The sequence below is a fragment of the Carettochelys insculpta genome, chromosome 6 (genome assembly GCF_033958435.1).
Source record: "Carettochelys insculpta isolate YL-2023 chromosome 6, ASM3395843v1, whole genome shotgun sequence".
Taxonomy (NCBI): Eukaryota; Metazoa; Chordata; order Testudines; family Carettochelyidae; genus Carettochelys; species Carettochelys insculpta.
This window is the reverse complement of record NC_134142.1, coordinates 69593420-69620015: the sequence shown is the minus strand read 5'-3', so window position 1 is coordinate 69620015 and position 26596 is coordinate 69593420. Positions and strand designations below refer to the sequence as shown.

General features: G+C 48.5%; 1 protein-coding gene across 3 annotated transcripts in view; it reads left to right on the top strand.

The window, feature by feature from the left end:
• Positions 1-26596, top strand: part of TMEM229B (transmembrane protein 229B) — a 193545-nt gene that overhangs the window by 153462 nt on the left and 13487 nt on the right. The window lies entirely within an intron of this gene.

The following is a 26596-nucleotide window of genomic DNA, read 5'->3' as shown; positions in this document are numbered from 1 at the left end:
TACCTGAAAAGAGGAGTGGGCAAAATGCCGAAGGCCTGCCATTCCTGTGTTGTCAACGTGCAATCTGAGATGCGTGACCCACCAGGACTCTAGGCTTCAGTCACTGAAGCTGTAAATGTTTGTCCCTCTGTAGACCCTGGGACAACACAGGCTCAGCGTTTTGTTCCTCTTGTTCTGAGTCAACAGCTGTCATGTTTGCTTAACAGGTTTTGTTTTAAACATGAGTTAAAACTAATTCAGGCTAATTTTAAACATAGTTTGGTTGGCCAGTGTGGAGAGGACCAAAGAGTGTTTCACCAAGGTTTAGAAATGGCACTCTAGTCTAGGTAGCTTTCAGGGGCCTATCCCCATAGCAGTTAGGTGCTACTGTTTCCATGTTCACTCAGACTCTTGCCCAGAAGGACATTGTGCTAGTTGCTGTCCAGCATGAAAAGAAGATAAAGGAACAGTCTCATTGTACAATAGGTGTGTGTTGAAATCAAAGGTTTACTTAGACTTCATAAGTCAGTTACCTGTCAGGTGAGTAAGTGATCAGTTTGAATGATACCAAGGCATAATAGTGATCTGTGAGAGGGAGAGCCTCGGTGAATGTGTCTCTGTGCAATTATCAGCATTCCTAAGCATGTGCACTCACTAAGGAGTAGGGCCTTAGTGTTCAGCTACCAAATAAATGGAGCTTTTAAAAAAAAGAGCGAAGCAGTTATTTAGCTCTTTTCTCCTAAAAGGAGGCATGAATTATGTCCACTGCTAAGTAGAACTCGGGGGCTGAAGAGTGAACTCTGCAGTTCAGCTGACCATGACTGCGGTAGGCAATGGGATGGCAAGATGAAGGGCAGAAAATACACACGTTTCTGAGATGCCTATTACAGAACAGTGCAGAGTCAGTATCAGCCCAGGATACCTATGTCATGGCCAGCTGGGACCATTTTTTCTCCGTATAACACCTGTTATATGCCACCTGGGTAAGAGTTATATTACAGCTCAACGGGCCGAGGTCAGCTGGTGGTTCAGTTAAAGGGGCATGTGATCTCGTTGGACTTGAGAGCTTCTCTGAGAGTGCTGCAGGCTCGCCACAGTGGTGTGTGTCTTCCTTCCACTGCAGAGTGTGGTGCAGCCGCAGCTGATGTCTTCCTTCGCAGGAGGCTATGGGCTGAGTGCCTTGTGCAAGAGGAGGAACCCCCTTGTCTCTCTGAGGTACTCCACTGAAATGTTAAAGGTGCTCAGGGGTCTTTTATCTTCTGAAAAACCTAATTTTGGGGGTCTAAATTTCTTAAGTGGCATGAACTAAAAATGACTGCAGCTGCCAGAGAATTCTGCAGGCAGGAAATAGCTTTCACCCCACTTCCTCTTGGAAGTTACCGTGCAGAGAAAGCTGCTAGGTAGCATGCACATCGGCAGAACTCGATTCTCTCTAGCTTCCACCCAAGTGGGAGCAGCTTTTGTGTGGGGATTTAGCCTCCAAGATGCTGTGGAGTGCCTTGAAAATCAGCTTCCCAAGGGAGCAAGCAAGGTTCATTATGTCTCAATGTTCTGCTCTGTGTGTGTGTGTGTGGTGTGCTTTTTGTTTTGTTTTTAACAAGAAGATGCGCAGTTAGAAACCGTCCCTGGGATGTGATCACAGCCTGATACCGAGATGGTCAGATTAAAGTAACTGACAGCAGTGTAGATCTCTGTTGCCCCTCTGCTCATATGTCTTGAGGACCCCTGAGTGACTGACGCTAATGATTTTGTAAAGCAAGTTCAGTGTTTGTGTGAATGGTGTTGGTTTGGCAGCCTGGAAGAGTCATGTGTTCTGCCTATACAAAAGAAAGCAAAGCACCAACAATATCTGCATCCACTTTCCCTACAGCAGTTCACCTCAATGCGACCCCAAAGAGACCTGCCTTTAGAAACAGGAGCAGGAATTCAGAACTCCCGTCAACTTAGGCAAACTGGCTCCTCTGCTGAGGCGAACCGTGAGAGCCAAATAGCATAAACTGTGACAACGGTTTGATTATAGAAAAGCGTGGTGTCTGTCAGTGGGACTGAAACATAGCTAAGAGAACCAGAGAGTGGGAGACAAGTGTTCTTTGGGAAGGGAGAGAGGGTCCGACAAGACAGGACAGCTCCAAAATATGTTACTCTGTAAGGTGCCACAGGACTTGTTTTTACAGGATGTTTGGCTTTCGAAGTCCCACTTTTCTAAAAGGAATCCAGCACTAAAACACTCTTGGTACAGAAAGCTCTTGGGGACAGGGGCTATCATTTGCTATATGCTTTCACAGAGCTTAGTACAATGGTGCACCTAAATTGGTTGAATGGTCCAGATGTACTGTACTATAAATGCTATTGTAATGATAAGGATGTTTGTTCTTTGCTGTGGAGTATCTGGCAGTAGACACAATCAAAAAGGACTGACAACACAAAGGAGTATTCACAAATAACAAGCAGTCTGGTAGCACCCTAGAGAGTAACAAAATTTATTAGGTCATGTGCTTTTGTGGGTAAAACCCACTTAATCAGATGTTTGTTCACGTATACTTGAAGTTTAGCACACTTATTTTGAAAACTTTTTAAAAGTTGATCTATAATATTTGTATTTTATCCATCCATCTTAGGAAACACAATGCAAATAGTTGTGTTTTTGTGAGAGTGCGTATAGTTTCTGCTGGTTGATGGGGCTAAGGCTTAAGACCCCATTTACACTACAAAAGACTAAGCTTAAAAAAACCTTTTTAAAACTAGTTAGCCCTAAGAAAGGTTTTCAGAGGCTGTTTGAATCAACTTTTTGCCCCGTCAGTTCAGGTAGCAATGTCAAATTAGTGGAAACTATTTTAAAATGGGTATGTAAGAACAATTTACTAGCATAGTCAATTTTGTAGGGTAGAATGGACAGCATGAATGTCACTATCCTACCTCAACAATTTTATCTTTTATCTGCGCCCAGCATCCGTTGCACTGTGAACACAAGGAAGGATTGCAGTAGTCCAGCACAGAAATTCTTATCTGAGAAACTACAACTAACTTTCTTGCAATAAAACTGGAAAAAGTGGCTTGTACCAAGAGAAATTACTGTCTCCTTTACCTCCCTGAGCAGGTCTGTTGTCCGTACCGGGCTCTTCTCCACCTTGACTTGCCTGAACACCATTTAAATTGGGGTTTTCTGGCTGTCCAATAGTTTAACCAATCAAGTGGAGATGCGGTGCAGTCAGTAAAATACCCAGTCATCTTCCCACCAGTCCCTGCCTCACTTACTGTGTTTCCTTCCTGCACCCAGTGTAGCAGAATGGTGCTGACCTGCCAGGGAGGAGCCACAATGAGTAGCTGTCCAATAATCCAGTTTGAAATTATTCCTCCCATGCTATCTACACATGAACAAGACACTCATAAGAACAGCCATTCCGGGTCAGAGCAATGGTCCATCTAGCCCAGGATTCTGTATTCTGACCGTGGCCGGTGCCCCGTGCCCCAGACGGAATGGACAGAACAGGTAATCAGGTGATCCAGCCAACGTTCCTTTAGCATTTTCCATCCTGGGGCAGGTTGAACTATCTTTTGGGCAGATTGAAGTTTAAGTGCAAGACCAATACCGAGATTGTGTGTGGATGTGCACCACCAGTACAAACAAAAAGCCTAGCGATAAATGAATAAATAAATATATTGTAAGCAGTTTATAGATATGGAAGACAAATACTCCAACAAGGGGTGAATCACAAGGAACCCTCCCTCCCTTCTTACCAGCTGGGTGAAACTGTTGCTCTGCCCTCATCAAGGAGATGTTTGTGTAGCTGTGTGCCTACCCCAGGCAGGCAGCTCTCTGCCCAGCAGCCTTGAGTCCCTGGGTGGTCATGCTATGTGCAGCCTACAGAGAAACTTGGATCCATCCTCAGTCCAGTGTTCCCTCTAGTTTTCTCCCTCCATATGCAGAATATGTTTTTATGGCTGCCAAGGCATGCATGGATGTGCACTGCCAGTAGAAACATGTGCTGCTGGCAGTGAGCAGCAGTGGGTGTTCTGCTAATCATCTGGGTGGCATCTGAAGCCCTCGGGGGTGTCCACCCCAGCACTCAGCTTACAGAGAACACTGCTCCGGTTGTCCTTTCCAGCTTCTAGAAACAAAGGCTAGGAATGTCACCCCTGCCCATTGTGGCTGATAGGTCAATCAATAAGTAATGGTATTGCAGGAACTTATCTAGTTCATTTTTGAACCCTATTTAGTCTTGGCGATCACAATGTCCTCTGTCGAGGAGTTCCACCGGTTGACTGTTCATTGGTTGAAAAAAAATACTTCCCTTTCTTTTGTTTTTAAACCTGCTGCCTTAATCGGTGACCCCCTACTTCTTGTGTTATGAGAAGTAAATAAATAAGACTTCCTTAACTTTTTCTCCACACCAGTCACGATTTTATAAACCGCTAGCATATCCCCCCATCCATTTTGTCTTTTCTAAGCTGCTAAATGTTGCGTGGCTGTTTTTCAGGGAACTATCCACAGTGACACCAAGATTTCTTTCTTGAGTGGTAAAGATTAAAGTAGTTCTAAAGTGGCTTTTAAACACAACTGTTTGCTCAAATTTGAGGGACTAAACTGCTCAAATGTATCTTTACTCTGTGATCACCTCTTTTTGGGCATACAGCAGCTCTGTAGCTCTATTGTGCTCTTCCTTCCAGTGGATGCCTTGTTGATACTTAAGGGCAGCTTGCTCTTACTGACCCATCAGCTGCCCAGCAATGAGAGGAAAATGGCCTTTGCTTTCCAGGCCTGCTGAGGTTCTCAGGCAGGTTTGTCCAGAGGAGCCTGGTAGGAAGTGATCAGAAGCAAGTTAAAGTATTCTGGTATTCCTGTGTTTACCTTGGCCCTGTAATAGCCCCAGAGAAGCAAATGCAGAAGGGATCTCCAAAGGTGACTGTCTATTTACATATAGCAAAGGTGGGGGTCGATTCACAGCTTGTCTCCCAGGTAGCCCCGCCCAGCCCAGCAAGACCCCCACAAAGGAGGGATTACATTTTTGACAGTGTGGGTAGGCAGCTATTGGAACAGCTTACTGAGGGTTGTAGTGGATCTGACAATCTTAAAATCAAGGTTGGCTGTTTGGCTGAAAGGCACGCTTGCTTTAGTTCAAACAGGAACTAAGTCAGGGAAGTTCTGTGGCCTGTATTATGCAGGAGATCAGACTAGATGATTGTAGTGATCCCTTCCACTATATAATGTGTGAACTAACACACCTTGGCTACGTCTACACGTGAACGCTACATCGAAATAGCTTATTTCGATGTAGTGACATCGAAATAGGCTATTTCGATGAATAACGTCTACACGTCCTCCAGGGCTGGCAACGTCGACATTCAACATCGACGTTGCGCAGCACCACATCGAAATAGGCGCTGCGAGGGAACATCTACACGCCACAGTAGCACACATCGAAATAAGGGTGCCAGGCACAGCTGCAGACAGGATCACAGGGCGGACTCAACAGCCAGCCACTCCCTTAAAGGGCCCCTCCCAGACACAGTTGCACTAAACAACACAAGATCCACAGAGCCGACAACTGGTTGCAGACCCTGTGCATGCAGCATGGATCCCCAGCTGCAGCAGCAGCAGCCAGAAGCCCTGGGCTAAGGGCTGCTGCACACGGTGACCATAGAGCCCCGCAGGGGCTGGAGAGAGAGCGTCTCTCAACCCCTCAGCTGATGGCCGCCATGGAGGACCCCGCAATTTCGATGTTGCGGGACGCGCAACGACTACACGGTCCCTACTTCAACGTTGAACGTCGAAGTAGGGCGCTATTCCTATCCCCTCATGGGGTTAGCGGCTTCGACGTCTCGCCGTTTAACGTCAATGTTAACATCGAAATAGCGCCCAGCACGTGTAGCTGTGATGGGCGCTATTTCGAAGTTAGTGCCGCTACTTCGAAGTAGCGTGCGCGTGTAGACATGGCTCTTCTGTTTCACTTCCTCCTGTGTGTTCCTTCTTGCCTCTCCATTGCACAATCACTGCACTTCCCCATCCTACCTCCATTAATATTCTGCCTCAGGACAGATCACTTATCTGCTTTGTCTTGTAGCCTTCTCCAAATGACAGGGGCTCAAGCTCCATGCTCCCAGCCTCTCCGTTCCTTCTGTGCCTTCATCTTGTGGTCACTGAGACACTAAGGCTACGTCTACACGTGAAGCCTACATCGAAGTAGCCTATTTCGATGTGGCAACATCGAAATAGGCTATTTCGATGAATAACGTCTACACGTCCTCCAGGGCTGGCAACATCGACATTCAACATCGACGTTGCGCAGCACCACATCGAAATAGGCACTGTGAGGGAACGTCTACACGCCACAGTAGCACACATCGAAATAAGGGTGCCAGGCACAGCTGCAGACAGGGTCACAGGGCGGACTCAACAGCCAGCCGCTCCCTTAAAGGGCCCCTCCCAGACACACTTGCACGAAACAGCACAAGATACACAGAGCCGACAACGAGTTGCAGACCCTGTGCATGCAGCATGAATCCCCCGCTGCAGCAGCAGCAGCCAGAAGCCCTGGGCTAAGGGCTGCTGCACACGGTGACCATAGAGCCCCGCATGGGCTGGAGAGACAGCGTCTCTCAACCCCCCAGCTGATGGCTGCCATGGAGGACCCCACAATTTCGACGTTGCGGGACGCGGATCGTCTACACGGTCCCTACTTCAACGTTGAACGTCGAAGTAGGGCGCTATTCCGATCCCCTCATGAGGTTAGCGACTTCGACGTCTCGCCGCCTAACGTCGATGTTAACTTTGAAATAGCGCCCGACGCGTGTAGCCGCGACGGGCGCTATTTTGATGTTAGTGCCGCTACTTCGAAGTAGCGTGCACGTGTAGACACAGCTTAATAGAGTTATGGACCCGTAGTTAGCAGCTCTGAGGAATCTAAAGCAGCAATTCAGGAATTCTCCCCTCCTCCCAGCACGGATCACTCCTATGTGATAGGGCTCAAATCCCAGTCTCTGTTGCTCACTGCATGGCTGCCTTCTTCAGGACCATGCTGTCCTCCTCCTTCAGATCATGGCTATTGGCTCCTATGTTGAAGTGCTAACTCATGGCTAAGGAGTGAGAGTTCAGCGTGATAGCATTCTGTGCCCCTCTAGAAAAGGGATTCCATTCAGTAACACTTCTAAAACCCTGCTGTCTCACCCTGTGAAAGGCTGAGAAAGGGATTTGTGCTAGCAACCCTATAGATTTTTTGCCCTCTGAGACAAAGTTGTCAGTACTTCAAGGAGGATGTATTGCAGATAACTTGTCATAATGTGGTGAAGTTGCGTCAGCCCTGAAGTTATTTCAGGATGGTTTCAATGCCCCAGGAAACTGCAGGCTAGCTTCACAAAGGGCTGGACGTTCCCATCCGAATTGAATTGCCAGCTAAGTTTCATTTTTAGAATCTTTATTTCTGGAAAGAATATGAAAGGTAGAAAAGCATGGCTGGATTCTGCAATACTAGGAGGAGTTCATGGTACCAGCCATTAGAAAAATGATCTTTAGATCCATGGGCAGAGCATGCTGGTCCTAGAACTCACTGAGAGAGAATCAACATGGGATTCAACCTGGGGGCCAGAACCTTGGCCCAAACCAAAACGAAGAGGGTGCAGGTAGGGGTGGCAGCATGTGCTTGTGCAAAGGTGGCTTAAATCTCGCCTTTGTGCCCCCTGACGTAGTACTGCTCTGTGCAGAGGCTGGTCCCGTTCACTCAGAGGAGCAAGAAAGGTGCCCTAAGTTACACCAGGCTGCAATAGCCCCAGGATAAACTTGCAGTTAAAGATCAATAGAGTTCAAGTGCCAAGACATCCTGGGTAGACCATCATTTTCCTGCTATACAGGCAGCAGGGAGAAGGGTAGTGTCTGACCCCCTGCATTGGCTCTGTGCCACCAGCATATCCCCCTTGCACTGGGAGGAGCTTCCTTTGGCTAGTTAAGCCGGCTTTAGAGCCACATTTCCCTGACTGTGTAGCACCAAGCAGCTGTTCTTCACTGGGGAATTTCTTCCTTCCTTCTTATGAATCTTTTCTCACTCCAGCTGCCCTTCCAGGCCCTGCTCTCTTCTGTTCTGCGTCTTGGGTATTTTTCATCATGGCAGAGTGAATGTGATGTTGAGTAAAATGCAACAGTGCTGATTTGCTGGCATTTTATGACTTTTTTGCAAACGTGAACATAACACTCCAAAGCCCTGGAGGTAGACTTGCTGTGGAGGAACTACTTTCCCAGGTTCCCAGGAAGGTAAGTCTAAAGATTCTTTCCCTCCTTATTCTTTGGGCTGTCCCTATGTCATAGCAACTAGGTCTTGTGGGCTCCTAATTGCTTTTTACTTTCAAATGTCTGCCTTGAAGAGCACCTAGGTAATAGAGAATAAAACTCACCACTAATTCTTCTGACCGTACAATATGTTTCCACTGCTAATCATACACTTTGCAAACCACGGAAGCAGTGAACTAATCCTTGTGGTAAGATAATGGCTGGAACCCAGCCAGAGAGTAGTTTATTCCAACAGAAACTGCTTAGGGGACCTACCTTTCCCAGCTGTAAACACAATGGCTCTTTCCTAACACACATGCCCACCAATGACAAAACTGCAAAGAGTTATTGAGTTGCACGCGTGCTTGTTTTAAGGTGGAGATTCCCTTCTCAGTGGTTTGGGGTTTTTTTGTTTTTTTGGGTTTTTTGTCTTTTTTTTTTATTAGGCAGTAAGAACCTTTAGTAGAATTGGCCTAGTAGGACCCAATCAGAAAAGGAGGAAGGAATTTTAAGGTCAGTGGGGACAATCTATAGTAGCAAGGAATGGACGGATTTTAATGAACAATCAATAGGTTTTTTGAAGTGTGTCCTTTCCCATCCTCCTTTCATCCCTGTCCAGAAATTGTATGATATTTGTATCACCTAAGGCTAAATCTGGTAGAACCACTCTATTGCAGACTTTTAAAGGACATGTGCTGGAAAGAGACACAAAGGCTACATCTACACTAGCACACTACGTCGAAGTAGCCTATTTCGAAGTAAGAACATCGAAATAGCCTACTTAGACGCATATCGTCTACACGTCCTCCACGGCTGGTGCCATCGACGTTCAACGTCGAAGTAGCGACAGAGAACGTTGAAAGGAGCCTCCCTGGAAAGAAATGCGGAGCGTCCACACACACCCAAGCACCCTCTTTCAAAGTAAGGGGCCAGGAAAGCCTGCGGATCGGGTCACAGGCTGGACTAGCCCTTCCGGGGCAACAGCAAGCCACTCCTTTAAAGGGCCCCTCCCAGACACACCCGGCCTGCACAGCACGAGGTCTGCAGAGCAGTAGCCACTCTCTTGCAGACCAAATCACAGCAGATATGGACACCCAGCAGCAGCAGCAGGAAGAGGAGGCCCTCCAGGTAGTCATCCAGGGGGCAAGCGCCCTGCTAGGTGCTGCCCGGGAGGCCGCACAGTGGTTCCTGCCAGAGGAGCCCTCCCTGGAGGCAGACGGGGACAGCCCTGACCACCGGGCTCCCCTCTTCCTCCCTCACCAGCTGCTCCCCCGCCTCTGGAGCTACCCCACCAGCTCCGAGTGGTGGGAGTAGCTCGTCATGTGGGACTGGGATGATGATATGTGGCTCCAGAACTTCCACATGCTCCGGCAGACCCTTCTCGAGCTCTGCCAGTGGCTCACCCCAGCACTGAAGCACCATGACACCCGGATGTGGTGCGCCCTCCCTGTCGAGAGGAGGGTCACAATAGCCGTCTGGAAGCTGGCCACTCCAGACAGCTATCGCTTCGTGGGACACCAGTTTGGAGTGGGAAAGGCTGTGGTTGGGGCCATTGTCATGGAGGTAAGAAGGCCCGGGCACACACCCACTGGGGGGTGGGGGGGGCCTGGTGTGGGGTTGGGGGGGGAGGGAGGGGCTGGGTGTGGGGCTGGGGAGGGAAGGGCACCAGGGAGGGAGGGGCTGGGCGGGTGGGGTATCTGGGGAGGTGCCCAGGAGTGGGGCCTGGGGGAAGGGCCCTGGGGCACCCTGCACAGCCTCATGGTTGCCTGTGTTCCCTCCCCACAGGTGGTCCGTGCTCTTAACACCATGTTGCTCCAGAGGGTCGTCCAACTCGGGGACCTGGACACAGCCGTTGCTGGATTTGCCTCCATAAGGTTCCCGAACTGCTTCGGGGCCCTGGATGGGACCCACATCCCCATCCGTGCCCTGGACTACAGTGGAGGAAGATACATAAACTGCTGGGGCTACCACTCTGTGGTTCTGCAGGCTATGGTGGACAGTCAGGGCCGCTTCCAGGACATGTACGTGGGCTGGCCCGGCTGCACACACGATGCCTGTGTTTTTAGGAACTCGGGCCTGTGCCGCTGGCTGGAGGCAGGGACCTACATCCCCCAGAGGGAGATCCCTCTGGGGGACACCACCGTGCCCTCTGCCTCATGGTGGATGCAGCCTACCCCCTCCAGCCCTGGCTCATGTGCCTGTACACTGGCCACCTCAGCGCCAGCCAGGAGCGGTTCAACGCCCACCTGAACCACACCCGCCAGGTGGTGGAGAGGACGTGGCCATCTGAAGGGCTGCTGGCGGTGCCTCCTTGCCCGACTGGACATCGGCCTCCAAAACATCCCCCAGGTTGTGAGCACGTGCTGCACGCTCCACAACATCGAGAGCAAGGGGGAGGCTTTCATCCGGGTTGGGTGGTCGACGCCGGCACGGGCTTCCCCCAGCCAGCCGCTGCACCCACCATAAGGGGGTACGGGTCCACGAGGCCCTGCGGGCCCACTTCGATCAGGCAGACCCCTGAGCACCTCCCTGGCCTTCCCCAGAAGACCCCCCCAACACACAGCCGGCAATGCCCGCACACCGCCCCCAACACCCGCATGCCACCCCCTCAACAATCACACGCCTCCAGCTTTTTGGAAAATAAAACCTTTTTTTTTTCTGAAACCTGATAACTTGTTTTGTTCACAACAGAAACTGCAACCAATATACGAAAAGGGGGAGAACTATATACATGGGGGCCCGGCGGACAGCTCAGCCATTGGCCCATCAGTCCGGGGTGGAGGTAGAGGGGTGCCACCCCCGACGGGTATGGCTCGCAACCCTCCCCCGCATGTCTGCAGTCCCCGGCGTGGCTGGCTGGGGGCTGGAAGGACCGGCAAGTACGGCCGGGATGCCTCCACTGGCCGGTCTTCAGCCCCAGTGGGCTCTGTGGAGCTTGCGGGTGGTGAGGTGGATGGGGCGGCAAGCAGTGCGGCAGGGGGCCTTGGGTGGAGCAGCGGGGAGGGTGGTCCAGGGGGCAGCGGGGGGCGGGAGTTGGGCGACAGCCTGCTGGATTACCCAGCTATGTCCCAAAAGACCCCCATAAAATCCTCCCATGCCACCCACCACCGGGTGGACTCCTCCCGGTCAAAGCGGAGTCTCTCCTCTGCCACCTCCATCTGCTGCCGGAGAGCTGCCAGGAGCTGGGGGTCCACAGGGGCCATCCCCAGAGTCTGGCGGTGGCAGGACCATCCCGCTGCCCTTGGGGGGTGTCTCCGGGCGCTGGCAGTGGCTGACCTCCGGTGGGCTGTTGGGGACGACGGAGGGTGCCTGGCTGCCTGGGGCATCGGAAGCTGCAGCTGGAGAGAGGGAGGGGAAGGCTGTTAGTACAGTGCCCTGGCCTGTGGCCTGTTCCCACCGGCCCCTCTTGGGTGCTGGGTCTCTGTCCCCATTGGTGGGTTTGATGTCCCTGTTGGCTGTTGCCATGGCATTGTCCCCTCGCCCCCGGGGTTAAGGCTGAGTGCTGTCCATGGGCGCGGGTGCTGACGGGCGCTGATGGCCATGCCGCCATCCTGGGACCATACTGTGGCTGGACGTTTGCAGGTTGGGGTCTGCTGAGGCTGTGTGAGGCTCCCGGTTGTGTCTGGTGCCCCCGCCCTGTGGCCCATGGGTGTGTGCTCTGTGGGGTATGTACCTGACCATCCATTGCCACGGTCGGGGGAAGCCCAGTGGGTGGACGCCAGGCTGGTGCTCCGAGAGGGGAGGTCGATGAGGAGCCCCCCCTCCTCACTGCTGGACCCTTCCTCTGCTGTCCTGAGGGGGGCTCCTTGGGTGGGCCCCGGGGTGCAGGGCTGGCCTCCGGGCCAGACTCCGGCTCCGAGGCCTGCTGGGGCTCGTTGGTCGTGGTGTCAAGGGTGGCCGGGGGGGAGGAGGTGTCCCAGGGGCCCAGGATGGCCCTGAGCTCCCTGTAATAGGGGCAAGCAGCAGGGGCAGCCCTAGATCAGCTGGCTGAGTCCCGGGCCCGGGCGTACCCCTGCCGCAACTCCTTCACCTTACTCCATATGTGATCTTACTTCTTACTTCTGCGTTCTGCTGCTTGCTCCCCATCACGTGGAGCACCTCCTCTTCATCCCAGAGCCCCAGCAGGTCTCAGAGCTCAGCCTCCAACCAGAAGTGGCTCTGTCTCTTTTTGGCCCCCCACTTGGCTGCTGAGGGTGCCTGGGTCCCCTCATGAGGGGAGCCCTGGGGGCGCTTATGGGGCTGGCTTGATGCCATGGCACTGGGTGCTCAGGTCAGGGTCCGTAGAGAGCGTGCAGGGCTAGCACGTGCGTGTGCTGCTGCCTGTATGCTCTCAGCTTCCTGCCACAGGAAATCTGGGTCCGTGGCGCTTTAAAGGCTGCTGCGTGTGGGGACCATAGAGCCCTGCAGGGTCTGGACAGAGCGTCTCAACCCCTCAGCTGATGGCCACCATGGAGGACCCCGCTATTTCGAAGTAGCGGGATGCGGATCGTCTACACACACCCCACTTTGACTTTCAACATCAAAGTAGGGCACTATTCCCATCTTCGGATGGGAATAGCAACTTCAACATCTCGCCGCCTAACATCGATTTCAATGTTGAAATAGCACACGGAGCGTGTAGATGTGATGGGTGCTATTTCAACATTGTGCTGGCTACTTCGAAGTAGCCGGCTAGTGTAGACGCACCCACAATGCTTTTTGAGGATTATTACCTGGCATTTCAGGAGTCTCTAATGTCAGCTGATACAAAGGTTCCTGCTCTGGTTTTTGGAGGAACTTGAGTGTGGCAGCAGGAAAATGTGCTTTACTGGAGGTGTGGGGGTGTGGATGAAGGAGCTACATAATTACTAGCAGGAGAACAAAAGGGTAAGCAATTGTTGCTGTATTATTTTCAGGACCCTCGGGAATATTGAGATGGTAAAAGGTTCAATAAAGTTGAAAGTCCCTGGAAGGGTAATTTATGCTGTAAAGCTGTCTAGATTACAGTGATTTGTTGACAGAAGCTTTAGTCAGAAGATATCTTCCAACACAACTTCTGTCAACAAATTGCCAAGCAGATCACGAGCAATCCGCTCTGCTGCCAGAGAGCAGCTGGACTGCGCTGTCGACAAAACGGCCAACCAGAAGCACAGCAAATAGTGCTCCTGAGGCACCAAGCAGCCCTGCCTGTTGACAGAGGGACTCCCGGAATGTCCAGACCAGCTTTCTGTTGGCAGATCTCTGTTGACAGAGGCATTGTGCCTTGTGGGGAGCAGGATAAGACTGCTGGCAAAACGGCTGCACTCTGCCTATTTACTGTCAACAGAGCCTTGGTAATCTGGATGCTTCCTGGGTTTTGTCTACATTTGGTCAACAAAACACTTTAGTGTAGACATATCTTATCCTGGAGCTCTGTCATAGGCATAATACATTATCCAATGGGAAGGATTTTTTAAAAGAAAGTTGCATGCTGCCTTTGCCAGGGTATTCGTGAAGGTGGGTGAGAGAAAATGCTAGAGACAAGAAAATTTGGTTCCTCCAGTTGTGCCCTTACTACTAAAGGGGATTGGAAACTGCCAGCTTGTTTACCACGAAGTAACAGATGGCATTTCAGAAACCTGATTTTCCTGTGTTTGCCTAGGACAAGCTAACAGAGACTGTCATGTTCGTCGTTTCAAAAAGCAATCTTCTGCAGTAGGGTCTCAACATTTGTGATGGTTCCATGTTGAGAACCCTCGCGAATGTTAAGTTTCGCAAATATGGCAGCTGCTCCTGTCCGGAGCCCCGGCGAAGCAGCAGCTGCAGCGCTCCTGCCTGGGGTCCCAGGGGAAGTGGCGCTCCTGCCCAGGGTCCCGGGGGAAGCAGCGGCTGCCAGTGCTCTTGCCTAGAGCCCCAGGGAAGCAGCGGCTGCTAGCACTCCCTGCCTGGGGCCCTGGGGGAAGCGGCGCTCCCTGTCTGGGGCTTGTGAATAATTGAATTCACCAGTGGTAAGTTTGCGAATGTTGAGACCCTACTGTACTCTCTATTTCTAACTTTCTAGAAGCATAACGCCATACCTGTTTTACACTTCTCTCTTAACACTTTCTGTCTGAGGCTCTCCAGGCATTGTATAAGGGTCAATGCCATAAGCTGCACAGGACTTCTGAAGGGGAGGGAAGTCTTGTTATCCTCATCTGTGAGGAAGCAGACTTGCAGGAGGTCACACTGAGTTTATAGCAGAGTATCCCTCCCAAAGCTGATAAGTGTTTCACTGCCAAATGTGCCAGTCGATTGCACATGGACGCTGGTTTTGATTTTTATCACCATTGCTCAGAAGAGCTGGGCTGAACACTTTGGTTTATTATTGTAGGGTTGGTCCTGAATATTGGCCCGCTCACATTGGTCAGCTATAGGGTTGCTCATGAAGGATGGGATGATGGAACTGATTTTCTCTTTAGAAAGAAGATACACGTACGAAAGAACCATGGGGCTTTCTGAATGGGTTTAACTAACCATAGCTGTGTCTACACGTGCACGCTACTTCGAAGTAGCGGCACTAACTTCGAAATAGCGCCCGTCGCAGCTACAAGCGTCGGGCGCTATTTCGAAGTTAACTTCGACGTTAGGCGGCGAGACGTCGAAGTCGCTAACCTCATGAGGGGATCGGAATAGCTCCCTACTTCGACGTTCAACGTCGAAGTAGGGACCGTGTAGACGATCTGCGTCCCGCAACGTCGAAATTGTGGGGTCCTCCATGGCAGCCATCAGCTGGGGGGTTGAGAGACGCTGTCTCTCCAGCCCATATGGGGCTCTATGGTCACCGTGTGCAGCAGCCCTTAGCCCAGGGCTTCTGGCTGCTGCTGCTGCAGCGGGGGATTCATGCTGCATGCACAGGGTCTGCAACTTGTTGTTGGCTCTGTGTATCTTGTGCTGTTTAGTGCAAGTGTGTCTGGGAGTGGCCCTTTAAGGGAGCGGCTGGCTGTTGAGTCCGCCCTGTGACCCTGTCTGCAGCTGTGCCTGGCACCCTTATTTCGATGTGTGCTACTGTGGCGTGTAGACGTTCCCTCGCTGTGCCTATTTCGATGTGGTGCTGCGCAACGTCGATGTTGAACATCGACGTTGCCAGCCCTGGAGGACGTGTAGACGTTATTCATCGACATAGCCTATTTCGATGTCACTACATCGAAATAGGCTACTTCGATGTAGGCTTCACGTGTAGACGTAGCCCGTATGAAATAGATGACGCTGGCTTGATCTTGATAGTGTCTGCCCTTGAGGTCTGGTGGCTTCCATGGCAGTGTGGAAGATGATGGGGACTGCAGTGCTTCTAGGATGCTGTCAGCTCTACGATTCATTCATCGCTTCACAAAAACAAACTGCTGAGCCGTGATGTACATAGTGCTCTGCTGATTGCTACGCTGGCTGCCATCTGCTAATACAGTATTTAGGCTCAAACTTTTCGTAACTGGTTACTAATTCTGCTTACAACAATATTTGGGTGCCCTTCTTAACAGACATGGGGCCTCATTTTCAGAAGAGCTGACCACACCCACTGCTCCAAGAAGGAGGTGTGAGCGCTCAGCATCTCTGAGAATCAAGCACATACTCAGTGGGGACACTCAAAAATGGATTCCCCTATCGGATATGGGTGGTTTGTGACGCTCCAGTGACGCAAAATAGCCCTAAAGATGGGTTGGACAACAGCTGAAGGATTTCCCCTAGTGCAGGAGGATCCACCGGCTCTGTTAAGTCACTATAGCAGCTAATGGTCCCAGCCACTAGTGCAGGAAAAATAGCGTCTGGTATTTAATTAAAACAGCCCTGTCCCCAAGGGGCCGTTCTGGCAGCTGGAGACAAGCAATAGCAGAAAAGCCTAGCCATGCTCCTTTCGGCGGTCAACAATGCGGGTTCATTGTAGGATGGGGTCAGGCCAGACACCAAGCATCGGAGGAGGGCAAATGCCTTTATACACCCCACTTCAGTGAGAGCTGAAGCAGACCCTTAGCTAGCATCATGCTGCTTCTGCATTTTTGCATTTACAGCAGTGTGTAAAGTGCGTACACTGTGTGCCTCCTGGCACAGGCATAAGTAGCAGTGCAGGCAGGGAGGCACCACTTAGGCCTGGGGTCTGCAACCTGTGGCTCTTTAAGGACTTCTTTGCGGCTCCCAACACTATAATTGCAAAATTAAAAAACAACCCTGATTATTTTTGATAAACAGTGACCCTCTAAAAGCCCACAAACAAATAGCTTATGTCTAAATAGCAAACAATCTGTGATCTTGAAACATTGGATAACTCCCACTAGCATCCTCCAGAGAGAGAGAGAGGAGGTTTGGGAGTGTGTGTGAAGAAGACAGTGGCACAAACACACACACATAAAGTGTGAGGAAATAGAAGATATAAGAAGTCTGTGAACGTCCTGCAGTAAACATGTCACATTACAAATCATTGTGTGTGCTCTTCTTAAAATAGGGCTTTAAAAGGTATGGTTTGATGTTATTTATTAAGGACTGTCTCGTAGCCACATGCATTGTGGCTCTTGAATTACTAAGTTTTTTTCACTGAATTAGAAAAAGATGGCTCTTGCTATTTTGGTGCCGACCCCAGCTTAGGTGAATACATCAGGATGCGTAACCTACACAGGCTGTGTAACCTACACAGGCTGTGTCTACACTAGCCCAAAACGTCTAAATGGCCATGCAGATGGCCATTTTGAAGTTTACTAATGAAGCGCTGAAATACATATGCAGTGCCTCATTAGAATGCGGGCAGCCATGGCACTTTGAAATTGACGCGGCTCGTCCAGACGGGGCTCCTTTACGAAAGGACCCCAGCGGCTTCAAAATCCCCTTATTCCTATCTAAGGGGATTTCAAAGTTGCCGGGGTCCTTTCAAAAAGGAGCTCTGTCGGGATGAGCCGCGTCAATTTCGAAGTGCTGTGGCCGCCCTCATTCTAACGATGTGCTGAATATGCATTTCAGCGCTTCATTAGTAAACTTCAAGATGGCCATTTGCATGGCCATTTCGAAGTTTTGGGCTAGTGCAGACGTAGCCACAGCATTCTATGTGCCCTACCCAACAGTGCCTCTTCTGCCTATGCTACTATTTTAGCAGAGCAGCGTCTCACTGCCAAAGCCTTTCACCCCTGAGTGTAGCTGCACACTACAGCATGGACATGGCCTGCTTTTCAGTGTGGTGTGTAGCTGCAGGCACTCTCTGCCAGCGTAGGCAAGGTGTTAGGCTCCCTGTGTGTGCTATTAATTTTCTCCCCTGGGAATTACACTGGTCCTTCCCCACATGAGCACCTGGAGGTATCCAAACAGGCAAACTTTGAATGACCAAACCGGTGATATAAACAGAATCTACTTCCTGAGAAATAGTCTGTGGTTACCATATTTGAACTTCCAACAAAGAGGACACTCTGGGAGGAAGTGTATCTCTCAGTACAAACTCACATTGTATTAATGTGCTATATTAATGCGACGTGAGTTGGCAGATACTGGTGCACTTCCTCTCAGGCGTGTTCTCTTTGTTGAAAGTTCAAATATGGTAACCCTCGATGAGTCAGTTTCACAGAATAACTTTTGTTTAACAAGTTATCTATAGAGTCTGGTACAGCTACTAAACCTGTATCTGCACCAGATCCACTGTCTGCAAAAATGATATGTGGGTATCTGTGAATTTGCGGGGCTCTCGCTATCTAAAGCAACAAGAACAGTGAAATATGTGCCTTTTGAAATCCAGCTGAAGCTACCAAAGGCTTTGAGACAAATGGTTCTTGGTAAAGTCACATCTGTTAGTAGGGACATCCAGGGCTTATCTTTTATGAGTCTGTTATTTCAAGCTTGTGTACATTAGGCTCCCAAGGTGGATGGGATTTATCTGTTTTTTCACGTGTCTTTCATGTGAGTCTGGCTTTTACAGGACTATTAAAAGGTCCTGAAATTTTCAAGCATCTTCTTGTCGTAGAGATACATAAGCCATGTTCTTGAAGTCTCCCTACCCTTCTTATTGAAACCATGCAATAATAGTCATATGCAGGAGTGCTGATAACAGACTGAACTTCATTTCTTCTTCCCAATCACATCACATGGGTGAGAGGTACAAAGGTTGATACACTCCTCACGTAGCATGGGTCAGTATCTGCTGACTCCTTTGGCTACTGTTATGCTGGCCGCCTCCTTACCTTACTGCCAAGAAGCGACAGTCCGACCACCCCCAGAATATTCCCCCCGGCCATGCCATTCAGTGGTGGATAGGAAGCCTTTGGGGTCTAAAGTGGGCTGCTAACAGGAGCTAACCCCTCACTCACATGATTGCTTCTGATAACCCCCCACATATGACTGAAGGATTTAAAACAGGGGTGGGGAAACCATGGTCTGGCTCTGAACTGCAGCTTCCATGGATCTGGGCCCCAAGGCTCAGGACTCCTCTCCCGAGCAGGTTGGGGGTGTGGAGACCTGAGTCTCACGGGCTGGAATCAGGCAAGCTGGCCCAGATCCAGCCCAGGGGCTCTGCTGGGGTGGGGGTGGGGGGCAGGAAGCGGTTTGGGGCAGGGCCGCGGCTGCTCACGGTTGTTCCCCCAGATGGGGTGAGTGGAGGGGGAGCAGCAGCGGCAGCACTCCCTGGAGGCTTTAGCCCTCTGCCCTGGTTATAATTCTGGCCAATCAGAGCAGTGGAAGATGGTGTTTGGGCTGTGGGAAGGAGGTGCAGAGCCATGTGCATTGTAAGAGTGCTGCACGGGTAAGCTGCACCCCTATTGCCCAGGCCCCATGCCCTCTGAGACTGCTCCTGTGTCTCCCTCCCACCTGGGCTCCCCACCTACACCCTGACCTCTCCCTTCCAGACCCTGAACCCCAAACCCTCCTCCACCCCCTTCTGCCTAGACCCCTTCCCCCAGCCTGCTCCTGCACTCTCCCTCCTGCCCAGACCCCTGCCCCCCCACTTTCTGGCAGCCCCCTTCTGCACTGAACTCATTTTTGGCCCCACTCCAGAACCTAGAGGGGCCCACAAAATGTACTAGCTTTGGTCCCCTTAGGCTCTGTTTTTTTGTTTTGTGTTTGTGGTTCATTTGGGGACCACATCAGTGAAGGTTCTGTTGGGTTTTTGCTTCTCATTTTGTGTGGCCCCCCAGCTGATTTTTCTCTGGGTCAGTGGCCCCTGATCCAGAAAAGTCCCCCCCCCCAGAATTAAAACCTTGTTTCTAATATTGTGCCTGCAGTTTGTCTGCAGAGTAGCTGGGCTGGCTGTGAATGAAATGCCAGTTTATCCATGAACAACAAAAAGTCTTGTGGCACCTTATAGACTAACAGATATTTTGGAGCATAAGCTTTCGCGGGCAAAGACCCGCTTCATCAGATGAAGCGGGTCTTTGCCCACGAAAGCTTATGCTCCAAAATATCTGTTAGTCTGTGAGGTGCCACAAGACTTTTTGTTGTTCTTGAAGCTACAGACTAACACAGCTACCTCTCTGATAGTTTATCCATGGAGTCAGTCTCTCCCAGCAATTCTTCATAAGCTGCTGGATTGCACAGACAAGCACACATGCATTATTTAATGCTGTAGCAATCGGAAGATTAAAATCAAAACCTGTTCTAGTAGGCTCTGTGCAGACACTTCCAAAAACTTGGTCCATGCACTTATAGTCTGACTGTATGGGGGTTATGCAAGTGTTTGGGGGATTACATGTGAGTGTGCATAGACCCATGGATGAGCACATGGTTATGAGCACTCCTAGGAGTGGCACACACCTAAGTAACTACTTGGGGTGGGGTGGGACATTCTTGTCTGTCAGCACATGTTGGTGCACCTGTGAATGTGGGTACAGGCCTGCTGGTGCTTATATGAACGTAGGGTACAGACATGAGAGTGCATATAGGTACTTGGCTGCCTGCAGACATAAAAACGGGGTGTGAGTGTGTGCATGCACGCAGTATAGATCCCACACAGCAGAGCTGAGCAAACTCTTTACATCAGGCCCTGCTTCTCATCCCTGCAGTTAGCGGGGCCCCCCAATCTGCGTAATGTAATCCAAACCAATGGAAATGTTGGTTATATTCATATGGAAAAAAAACCAAAAACTTTCAGCACGTGTAAGAAAATAAGTAGGTAGAATATAAAAGTTTCATTAACCAGTATATGAATGTGAATACAGGTATGTAAAAACAGTAATGTAAGACGGACGAGCCTGAAACCCAGCAGTTGATCGTGCAGCGCTCTGCTGCTGACATTTCACACACCCCCAGCCATGCAGTACAGTTATGCATAGAGTAGCAAGCATCCCTCCGTCTACTGTGAATATAGAGCTTCTGTTTTCATGGTTCCCGTGTTAGTGTTGCTTTGTAATACCAGGATATAAAATATATCGGAAGGACAGAGTGGGTCGAGCGGGTGGCGGAGTGGTACTGTATGTGAAAGATAATATAGAACCAAATGAAATAAAAATCCTAAATGAATCAAAATGTTCCATAGAATCGCTATGGATAGCAATTCCTTCCTCTGATGGGAATATTGCACTAGGGATATATTATCGACCACCTGACCAGGACAGTGATAGTGATGCTGAAATGCTAAGAGAGATTAGAGAGGCTATCAAAATTAAAAAACTCAGTAATAATAGGGGATTTCAGTTATCCCCATAGTGACTGGGTACATGTCACCTCAGGAAGGGATTCAGAGAGAAAATTTCTTGGTGCCTTAAATGACTGTTTCTTGGAGCAGCTGGTATAGGAACCCACAAGGGGAGAGGCAATTCTTGATTTAGTACTGAGTGGGACACAGGATCTGGTCCAAGAGGTAACTATTACAGGACCGCTTGGAAATAGTGACCATAACATAATAACATTTAATATTCCTGTATTGGGAAGAACACCACAACAGTCCAACACTCTGGTATTTAATTTCAAAAAGGGGAATTACACAAAAATGAGGAGGTTAGTTAAACAGAAATTAAAAGGTAGTGTAACTAGAGTAAAATCCCTGCAAGCTGCATGGAAACTTTTCAAAGATACCATATTAGAGGCCCAACTTAAATGTATACCCCAAATAAAAAACACAGTAAGAGACCTAAAAAAGAGCTACCATGGCTTAACAACCATGTCAAAGAGGCAGCGAGATATAAAAAGGCATCTTTTAAAAAGTGGAAGTCAAATCCCAGTGATCAAAATAGAAAGGAACATAAACACTGCCAAATTAAATGTAAAAATGTAATAAGAAAAGCCAAAAAAGATTTTGAGGAACAATTAGCCATAAATTCAAAAAACAATAGTAAAATGTTTTTTAAGTACATTAGAAGCAGGAAGCCTGCTAAAATAGCAGTGGGGCCCCTGGACGATAGAGACATAAAAGGAGCAATCAAGGAAGATAATGCCATTGCGGAAAAACTAAATGATTTCTTTGCTTCAGTCTTCACGACTGAGGATGTTAGAGAGATTCCCAAATCTGAGCCATCCTTTATAGGTGACAGATCTGAGGAACTGTCCCAGACTGAAGTGTCATTAGAGGAGGTTTTGGAACTAATTGATGAGCTAAACAGTCACAAGTCTCCGGGACCAGATGGTATTCACCCAAGGGTTCTGAAGGAACTCAAATGTGAAATTGCGGAACTATTAACAGTGGTTTGTAACCTATCCTTTAAATCAGCTTCAGTACCCAATGATTGGAAGACAGCTAATATAACACCAATATTTAAAAAGGGCTCTAAAGGAGACCCTAGCAATTATAGACCGGTAAGTCTAACGTCAGTACCGGGCAAATTAGTGGAAACAATAGTAAAGAATAAAATCGTCAGACACGTAGAGGAACATGATTTGTTGAGCAAAAGTCAACAGGGTTTCTGTGAAGGGAAGTTGTGTCTTACTAATCTATTAGAGTTCTTTGAAGGGGTTAACAAGCATGCGGACTGGGGGGATCCAGTAGACATAGTATACTTAGATTTCCAGAAAGCCTTTGACACGGTCCCACACCAAAGGCTCTTATGTAAATTAGGTGGTCATGGGATAGGAGGAAAGATCCTTTCATGGATTGGGAACTGGTTAAAAGACAGGAAACAAAGGGTAGGAAAAAATGCTAAATTTTCACAATGGAAGAGGGTAACTAGTGGTGTTCCCCAAGGGTCAGTCCTGGGACCAATCTTGTTCAACTTATTCATCAATGATCTAGAGAAAGGGGTAAGCAGTGAGGTGGCAAAGTTAACAGATGACACCGAACTGTTCAGGGTAGTCAAAACCAAAGCAGACTGTGAAGAACTTCAAAAAGATCTCAGCAAACTGAGTGATTGGGCAGCAAAATGGCAAATGAAATTTAATGTGGGTAAGTGTAAGGTAATGCACATTGGGGAAAAATAACCCCAATTATACATACAATATGATGGGGGCAAATATAGCTACAATTGATCAGGAAAGGGATCTTGGAATTATAGTGGATAGTTCTCTGAAAACATCCACGCAGTGTGCAGCGGCAGTCCGTAAAGCAAATAGGATGTTAGGAATAATTAAAAAAGGGATAGAAAATAAGACAAAGAATATCTTACTTCCCCTATATAAAACTATGGTACACCCACATCTTGAGTACTGCGTGCAGATGTGGTCTCCTCACCTCAAAAAAGATATATTGGCATTAGAAAAGGTTCAGAAAAGAGCAACTAAAATGATTAAGGGTTTAGAACGGGTCCCATATGAGGAGAGGCTAGAGAGACTGGGACTTTTCAATCTAGAGAAGAGGAGACTGAGGGACGATATGATAGAGGTATATAAAATCATGAATGGTGTGGAGAAAGTGAATACAGAAAAGTTATTTACTTGTTCCCATAATATAAGAACTAGAGGACACCAAATGAAATTAATGGGTAGCAGGTTCAAAACTAATAAAAGAAAGTTTTTCTTCACACAGCGCACAGTCAACCTGTGGAACTCCTTACCAGAGGACGCTGTGAAGGCCAGGACTCTAACAGAGTTGAAAAAAGAGCTCGATAAATATTTGGAGGTTAGGTCCATAGATGGCTATTAGCAAGGAGTAAGGTGTGGTGCCTAGCCTTTTGTCGAAGGCGGGAGATGGATGGTAGGAGACAAATCGCTTGATCATTGTCTTTGGTTCACCTCCCCTGGGGCACCTGGCATTGGCTACTGTCAGCAGACAGGATGCTGGGCTAGATGGACCTTTTGTCTGACCCAGTATGGCCGGTCTTATGTTCTTATGTGCCAGGCTTAGTTGTGGTTTTTATTCTGCTTTGCGTTTTGCAGCCTGTAGATGGGGTTGATTGGAAGGTGCAGGCTTTATCCCCTTTTACTGCCATTTTCCACCCTTAGTCAGTAAAAACACTGAATTAATGGTATCTTCATGTTTTTCCTGTTGGGACTACCTTACTGCTCCTTTGCAATGAATAGTGCCTTCTGGGCAGCATGCATGGAGGCGTATTACCGCTAAAATCCACGAGTGAACTCCGTCAGCTTAGCTGGTAATTGGATTCATGTAATCTTCTTCAGTCATCATTCTTTTTTAGTGTATTCATATTCTCTCTGGGACAGATTAGAGAGACTGGTAGGGATCTGCTGTTACCAGCTGCAGGATGTTCTGGACAAGACACCAGAAGTGATTGAAAAAGTATGGGTCCTGGAGTGGGAAAGAGACAGATATCAAGAAACAATTACAACAATGCAGGTTTGGGGCGTTGCTTATATGTCAAAAAGCGATTTCTGGAAAACATGAACCTACTCAATTTTTCTCACATATCTTATTGAAATTCCTTAAACATTTAAATGTAGTCATGAGTGAGAAAGAAATCTGAATAAATGACTGGGAGCTATAAATAAGGAACCAACTTCAACCTTGTTAAAATTCACCTGTGCTTACATACATACATGCCAGCTGGGAAATGTAAGCCTCCGGTCCCCTACTAATTTCAAGAAATGTCTCATGAAGGGAGGGGAGGGGAGAGAGAGAGAGTGTATGTATGTGTAAAAGAGTTGGGAGAATCTTTAGAGGAGAGAGCACAGATCTGCTCATTGGGCTTTGATCCATGTCAACACAAGAGCCTCTATGAAGAAGAGCTTTGACAAGCAAGCAGCCAATGTTCTGCATTTTCAAACACACACGCACAGGACACACATTATTCTAGTGCACTTACATTTGGCAAATCTGTTCAGCTGTCAGTTCCACATCACCACACTTTCTGATCACTTCACTACGCTAGCCTGGAAACAGCTTGGGCAACGGATAGTGTCCAGCAGCAGAATAGAATGTCAGTATCTGAGTTGTGCCTGCTCTTAATGTCCACAGGTGGAGAGTGGGCCTCACAAGGGAAAATGTCTAGGACTGCTTAATTTATGCATCTAGGAACTGTTACTTGTGTGGTGAAAATATTGGGTGGGACAGGGGCAAGATATCTTTTGTTGTTCCCAGTGAATTAGCGGAAAGGAAGAACTGGCTCACTCGCACTTCGAACTTTCTGGCGCATCTCTCTAGTCGCACGTGAGGCGGACAGATGCCATTTTTCCCCGAGAGTGTGCACGTATTCCTGTAGCACAGTGTGTTCAATGGGAATTCAAAGGTTGCTACACTTGTGGTTGTTTTTCCGTATTTGCCACATTTCTGCCCCCCCCCAACTAACTGCCCCTCTGGAGACAGGAACCCCCGCCCCCAGCTCTAACTGAATGCCCTCCCCCAGAGCCAGGCATCCCCACCTCTAATTCAATGCCAGTGACTCACCAGGGCCGCCACTGGAGCTGCCATGTGCTTCTCCCACCAAGTGCTGAGGTGCGTACATGGAGTGGGCAGATGGCACTCCCCACGTACAGCTCTCAGGAGGAGCTGCATTTAAAGACTTCGAGAGCCAGATTCGCCACAACGCAGTGTCCTATTCACCACGTGTGCTGAATAGCGAACATATTGGACACCTCTGCTCTACCAAAGTCAAACAAGCTTGAATAGAGATTTGTTTCCTGGAAAGAGGTTTTAGAGAGAGTGTGTTGTTGATTCAGTGTGATTATTCTTTTTTTCTTTAATTTACCTGCCTGGCTTGGACCACAGCATCAGACTCTCCCTCCGTATCTCCTCCCCATCATAGTAATGGCTGACAGCCAAATCCCAAGTGGCGAACTGGTATTAGAAACAATCTCACTGCCATGACAGTAACCCTTTTCTTGCAGTCTCGGACCAGACAATCTAGCTCTGATCTTAAAATCGGGTTTCTGTTCAGTAACACAACCCTTTAAATTTACACTACTGGGCATTTGCTTTGAAAGTGCCCTTGTCAATTGCACATAGAGGTTCTTGGCTTCTGTCCTGTCAGCAAATGTTATGATTAACCACAGAGACATTGCCAGGCAAGGAAGGGAGTTCAGTACCGTCTGTTCCCAGGTATGCAGCTGGGGAGGGTGATGTGTAATTTCAATACTAACTTTTTTTTCCTCTCTCATTCTATCAGAAGATTGGTAAGGTCCTAAAAGGAAAATGATAGAACATGCTGCCCTAAATTAGCCCTGTTCAGATAAAACATAGACTAATAGAAATGTAGGCCTGGAAGATCTCCGACAGGTCATCTAGTTCAGTCCCTTGCAATGAGGCAAGAATGAGTCCAACCTGTTCTTTTAAATCTCCAATAACAGAGACTGTACAATCTCCTTAGCTAATTTGTTCTATTGATTTAGAGTTAGGAAGATTTTCTGATTTCTAACCTACATACCCCTTGTGGTAATTTAAGCCCATTAATTCTTGTCCTATCCTTAGTGATTAAAGAGAACAATTTATCACCCTCTTTCTAATAATCTTTTCATATTGTCCCCTCTCAGCCTTCTCTTATTCAGACTAAGCAAAAGATTGAAACGGTGGCTTTTTTCCACAGGTGATATTTTCTAGACCATTAACGATATTTATTCTTCTTCTTTGGCCTTTCTTCTGTTTGTCCATATCTTTTTTCCAAAGTTTGGTGCTCAGACCTGGACACAGTACTCCAGCTGGAGCCTTATCAGTGCTGAGTAGATAAGAAGAATTACTTCTCTCCTCTTGCTTAAAACACTCCTGCTAATTTGTCCGAGAATGATACTTTTTCTGAAACAGGATTACATTCTCATATGTAGTTTGTGATCCACTATAGTGTCCAGATCCTTTTCTGTAGTACTTCTGCCAGGCAATTGTTTCTTCCTAATGCTAGCCCTAGACCAAGGCTATATCTACACTAGAATGATCTGTTAACAGAAGTTACTCCTGGAATCCAACAAAACTTCTGTCGACAGATTGCAGCCAGACTGATATTTGAATTAAAAGAGCAACTCGCTCTGTGGACAGAGAGCAGCTGCACTGCCCAGCCGTGCTCTCAGAAAAACAACTAACTGGAAGCACAACAGACAGAGTTGCCCTGTGTTCTGGAAGCACCCTTACCCCCAAGAATGTCCAGGCTGGCTTTC